General features: G+C 40.1%; 1 non-coding gene and 1 pseudogene across 2 annotated transcripts in view; one reads left to right on the top strand and one right to left on the bottom strand.

Moving 5' to 3' along the window:
* Positions 1-383: 383 nt before the first annotated feature.
* The window catches only part of LOC101567561, a 39,753-nt pseudogene continuing 33,919 nt past the window's right edge, over positions 384-6,217 (top strand). The window contains exons 1-2 of the transcript XR_192418.2: positions 384-469; positions 3,957-4,055. The product of XR_192418.2 is annotated as a ranBP-type and C3HC4-type zinc finger-containing protein 1 pseudogene (transcript). The remainder of the gene's footprint in view (positions 470-3,956; positions 4,056-6,217) is intronic.
* On the bottom strand, positions 5,880-6,012 carry LOC111815682. Its single transcript, XR_002820338.1, has one exon. It is a non-coding gene; the product is annotated as a small nucleolar RNA SNORA1 (small nucleolar RNA).

Raw genomic sequence — 6,217 nt, forward strand, 5'->3', positions numbered from 1 at the left:
GGAAGAGGCATCTGAGTGAGGCATCATAGCACCTCATTCTTGTCACTCTGAAGCTGCTTATGGTGTGGAGAGACAAAATTTGGGAAGGCTTCAGATCACTCTTGCTGATAATAGACTTATCTCCTAGCTCACAACACAAATTCTATGGACTAAAGAACATAGGAAGCTGAAAGTAATATGAGACTGGGCCGGTGGATGAAACCTAATATAAATTGGTTTTGGATGTATGCATACATTATGCATGAGGTTATAACTTCTAGGAGTAGGCAAATATTCCTTTAATTCCTTACTATATGCTCACTATAAATCAAGAATGTTTAAAAAATTTAGTTAAAACAAAATGAGTACACACTGCCTGCAAATGGAAAGCCTGGCCTTTCGTCATGGATATAAATCAAACATTTACAGATCAACTTAATAAGGAAGTCTGCAGCTGTGATGTGGAAGAGCCCACCCCAGAGGAAGAAAGGTCTTAACCTGAGTAGTCCTCTGATATTGGCTGTGCTTATTATCTCAAGATCCCTTTTGGGTCTTTGTGAGGGAATTTTATGGAGAACAAACCAATATAAGGGCAAAATATAAATAGCTGGGATCTCTGATAATAGCTACATTATTTCTTTAATTTTCTCCAGCAGTGTGTTTATAGTTTTCTTAGCAAGGAAAATACAAGTTTTAAAAATAACTTCTTGCATGGAGCTATCCGATTTACCTTATTGAGAACAAGCTACTGCTATATGATAGCATAGCATAGCTAGGGAAAGGGGCACAAAACTGAAAATATATCAACAGATACAAAAGCTAGAAAAATTTTAAAGGTGAGGGTAGAGGATTTAAGGGATTCCAGAGTAAATTTACCTGAGTGATTTTAACATCTGCATTGATAAGCTTTACTTGCTGTGACCAAATCTCTGAGAAAAACAACTTAGAGGAGGAAAAATTTATTTTGTTCACAATATCAGAGATTTTAGCCCAGAGTCAGATGGTTCCAATGCAAAACCATGACTGCAAGACGGTAAGGCAGAAGAAAGCTGCTCACCTCTGGGCAGCCAGGAATCAGAGACAATGAAAGAATGGAGAAGGAGGGGCCAGGGACCAGAAATGGTCCTCAATGTCGCACATCTCATATGCAATCTCTTCTTCTAGACCACCCTCCTAAGTCTTCATCAAATCTCAATAATGCCATCCAGTTATGATCTTTTTGGTGGACATTGATGAAGTTAAAGTACTATTGATCTAATCACCTCTGTAGGAGAGTTTAATCCAATCAAGTTGACAAGATCAACCATCATGACAACAGTCATTCCTGTTCATCATAATCGAGTGCTCTACTACTGAGGTGCACTGTCATTTCTTAACATCTTTCAATAATATTCAATAAATTCATCAATGAGTTATACCCAACTTAGTTAGAGTGGCTCATTTAGACTCCTGAGGTATCCTGTCATGTTTCTCATTTTCTCTTTGCTCTGTGTGCTCAGTGACTTATTTCCAGAGACTTTAAGTTATCTTGAAACTGATAGGTTATGGCCCTACTATGAATTGCTGAATTATTATGGTGGTCATCTGATATGGCTGAAGTCCTTCAAACAACAGCCTATCTTCCCAATGACACTTACTCTTCCTTCCCCACTCTAGCCCTGGGTACAACTTCCTTTGGCCTTTCCTGCCCACACAAGGGAGCCTCCAATCAGCTCCTTGTATGTCCTGAATCTGCCCCTCAAACTCTGCCCCTAACGAAAGTCCATAAAGTCCCAGGCTCCCTGTCTCTGGTCAGAGGATCTTCCTACCTCCCTGCCCTTGATCCTCTCTGTGTGTTTAGAGTTAATAAAGCTTCCCCTCCCCCTATTTCTGCTTCTCTGCCACTCCACCACCACCACCATCACTGTTGCTTCTAAAACCTATCAGAAACCAGGAAGTGCTTGTCAGAGGGCAGATGTGACCACATCTGTCATTTTAAAAGAGCAATCCAAGTTATCATAAGTTGATCAAAATCAATCATCGTTGACTTAATTCTGATGATCTTTTTTGGAAACTGAGAAAGTCAAGTGCCGACATCACAAAGCTAAGAACCAGACTTGGCAGTGTGGCCTCACTAAGTTAAAGCCAATCTATGATGCTTTGTCCTGTTAACTCCTGTATCTTCAAACTGGACAACAGCACCTGTGTAGTACAATGTGGGTGAAAGAGAGCTGCTCATTGGTGGATTAATACATTGCAAAAGACCTAGACAAGAAAACTTCCTCAACCCTGAGAGGCAAAGAAGACCAGTTGAACATAAAGAGTCTAGCTTTTGGAGGGAGATAACCAAGATACTCTGTTTTTCTACTTCATTTTATAAAATGTGAATAATTGTGGTGTGACTTCTTGTCACAGAACTAAAACTTGTATATCTACCAATAAACATTGTCCTTCAAATTCATCCTGAGTATTATACTGGGTATGTTCCCTACCATCACCCATCAAAACAACCGAAAAGGTTACTGTTCAAATGCTTTCTGGAGTTTTGCCTTGGAAATTTCCTGCAGAGCTATTTGAGTAATAAAAGTTTATTGTTTAAGCTACACAATCTGTGGTGCACAGGAGTTGCTTAACAAGAGGGATATATTTTGAGAAATGCATCATCAGACATGTTGCCATCATGTGTAACTACTATAGGGTGTATTTGCACAAACCCAGCTTACTGCTCACCTGGGTTATATGATAACTGTATGTTCTAGCTTATTGCTCTAGGGCTATGATCAACAGAACAACATGAGATTAAATGAGATACAAGAGAATATGATGCAATCAAAAACTTCTCTGAAAATGAGGTGTGTGAGGCTGCTGCCTACATAACATGGGAAGCTCTTTTATAGCAAACTTTTATAGAGGGAGTGCTCTCTAAGATAACATTAAAAGCCAAGATAAGACCATAAACTGATAACAGTCATTTATTGTTAAGTACTTTACATAGCTGTCTATGCTAAACTTTTGTGTGACTGATATGCCATAGAGTTTTCAAATATATAGAAAAGTATCACCATGAACATGTGAGTAATTTTTAATGCTGTAACCTTCTATCAGCTTAGTCATCACTAGGTGGTAGGAATTTTCCAGTTCCATTATAATGTTATGGGACCACCCCATATGTGTGATTTCTTGTTGACTGAAACATTGTTTTATAGCAGGTATTTCACTTGTCACAGCAGCCTGAACAGACACTGCTGAGATGCAACCCATCATACTGTCATCTGCTAGAAGGCAGGAACTGAGTCCATTCTTGTCCAGAGACCTTACAATTTTAAATTATGCAAAGCAGGCACTCAGCGATGTTTTCTCAGGCTGAGGTATGATATTCAGACCTCTACATTGGAGAACTTCAGCAAATAGACTAAAAAAATATTCCTTGGATTTTAAATACCTAAGGAACAACAATTTGGCACCAGAACTAAGATCAAGACCTGTTCCTCCTGTAGAAAGGCTCATTATCCTGTTCACTAGCTCATTTCAGTATTCCTTTCAGAAGAGACAAAATGACAAAAAGATAAAGGCTGTGCAGTGGCAAGTTTTTTATTTATTTATTTATTTTTTAGCAGTAGCACTGTTTTGGGCTGCAGAACAGTTCCAATACTGTGCCTGCCTCAGGATCTGGTAGAAGTTCCCCAGGAGCCTTTTGTTGGCCAAAAGAGTGGCAAAGGCCAACCAATCTCACCACCTAGTGATTTCTGAATAATGGCATGAAAGAACTAATGAAGTAACTGATTGGTGTTTTATTTAGTAGGTTTAGAAATCTAGTAGGGTGAATCATGGCATACATAGTAAGAGTTTTCTTATTTTCATTGGTATTCAATGTAACTTTCTATTATGAGGTCTTCAACAAAACGTGGTATTCTTTACCTCATTTCTAATAGTTTTGTCTGACCATTTGTATTTAAGTTTCTAAAAATATTCTCCTCTATGTCTGGTTTTTGTTAAAGCAATCGAAATGCAAAAGCTTCAAAATTGGCAGCCACAAGGCAAGATGTTGCTTTTAATTATTGGAAGACAGTATTAGGGGAAAATATGATGCCTGCACTGTAAGCAGTTCAACTCATTAAGATTTTAATAAGCACCTCTCCCTGGCTACTTCTGCCTGTTTGTCCTTCATTTAAGTTCACACTAGCTCCTTTCATCAGTTCTTGCTATTTGATCTTGACATCACTGTGCATCATTTATCTCCAGAAATAATGTAACCCCTGCTTGATAGAATTGATTTCTTTGGTTGGAATAGAGAAGCAGACAAAAATAACTACAGTAAGTTAAATGACATAATGAATCACAATGTCTTGTATTATGTAAAATAAAAGGGAAGAGAGGAAACAATTATTTCTGCTTTAGAGCAGGGTGCAGCTTGGGTGAGCAAAATGAAAAGAGTTCCAGGCACAGGGAAAGGCAGGGAGAAGGCTTGGAAGTAGGGTGTGCACAGGATATTCAGGGCAGGCGAAGGTCTGGAGACACAGGGCCAGGTGAAGCTGGGAAGGGTCTGCATTTCCCATGGTAAAGTGGACAGGTTCGCAGTGGAAGGAGCAATCAGAAGCTATTGAATTTCAAGCGGGTAGGTGTCATGATTTTAGAAAGAGCCCTCCTCTAATGCAATGTGGGTGGCTGACTGGATGTGGACCTGCTCAGGTAGCAGAGGAGGAAAAGAGGAATGGGGATGGAAGAGACTTCAGTGGAACTTAGTGCCTCACTTTCAGAGAGACCAAGGTGACATAGCAGGAGAGAACCAAGACTGCAGCACACACCATGTACGCATTTGGCCTCCATGTGCCAAGTCCACCCACTCCCCAGTCCCTAAGCCCTGTGCCTAGGAGGCTGTAGGTTGTTAGGTTTTATTCACTCATGTTTTGTACTCATTATTTTACACTAGTTTAGAGTTTGTAATGAAAAGAGAAAGCTTTTCATCACAAGTTGACTTGTCTCTGTCTGTTGAAGAGGGACACGTTTACTAATGTCATTTAAGAATGCCATCAGTTTTCTTCTGAACGTGGCAGTTCTGAATCCTTAAACAGCTCCAAAGTCCCCAGAAGTGTGGTGCTTGCTGGCATCCAGAAAACACGAGGAGCCACCTCACCCTGTCTAGTCTGGCCTGCTCTTCACCCAGAAATCTCTTCTGTGGTTGCAAAGGAGCCAGTGCAAGTAATCACAGACGTGTTAGGAAAATTATGGGGCTGGAAATGAGGGAAAGAGGGAGAAGTGACAAGTGACATAGTGAGGCATGGCGTGTGGGACAGATCCAGGAGCAAGGTGAACTGCCCACAAGGCAGCCCCAGTACGAGCTCTTTGTCTCTTTCTCACTGGATCAGTGCTTTTAAATGTCCAATTAAAAGCTCAACTACGACGAAGATTATTGGTCAGGTTAGTCATGCTTTCATTACTGTGAAAGAGAGCATTTAGGCTTAGATTCTTTAACAAGGCAAGAGATGATCATTGCAAGAGGAGAGAGGACACAGATTAGGAAATTACAGGAAGCAGCAAAAGAGAAGCCAGCAAAAGCTGGAATGAGTCTCTTAAATACCAGTTCAGCCACATTATGATAACAACATACTATCAGAATGCCATCTTCTAAATCATTTAGTTAGGAAAATAGCTAAATAGTTCTAAAGAGTTGACATAAATACAATTTTTTAAAAAACATTATTTATACTCTTTTAAAAATATCTTTTATAAGGACTGGCCAGATAGCTCAGCAGATTAAAGCACCTGCTTAGGCAGAGCACAATGGCCAGGTTCAATCCCCAGCGTGCTGTGCTGGCCCCATCCCCAGGGTGCGCTGAGATGGTGATTGAGACTGGGTGTGGTGGCACGTGCCAGTCTGAACTGTGGGATACGCATTGTGATTTTTTTTTCTTTTGTTTTCAAAATGTTACAGGCCTCCTTGTCACCACTGTAAATATTTACTGTGATGGAAGCATGACCTATATTGCAATTTTAGCCCCACTGACCAATTCTGGACATGAATCAACAGTGCTCAGTCTAATCCAGAATGAGGCTTCAGGAAAGCACCTTTGGAGCTTATTCATATGTAACGCTCCCCATCTAGATGCAATTTGTTCTGATAGAGGAAAACAAGGGACAAAAATACCTTACATTTATGGTAGGTAGATCTGCCTTACTCTGCCACTCTAAATTAAGAAACAAAAATACCTTACATTTATGGTAGGTGGATCTGCCTTACTCTGCCACTCTAAATTAAGAA

Source organism: Octodon degus, unplaced genomic scaffold (assembly GCF_000260255.1).
Source record: "Octodon degus isolate 3935 unplaced genomic scaffold, OctDeg1.0 scaffold00019, whole genome shotgun sequence".
In the NCBI taxonomy this organism is placed as follows: domain Eukaryota; kingdom Metazoa; phylum Chordata; class Mammalia; order Rodentia; family Octodontidae; genus Octodon; species Octodon degus.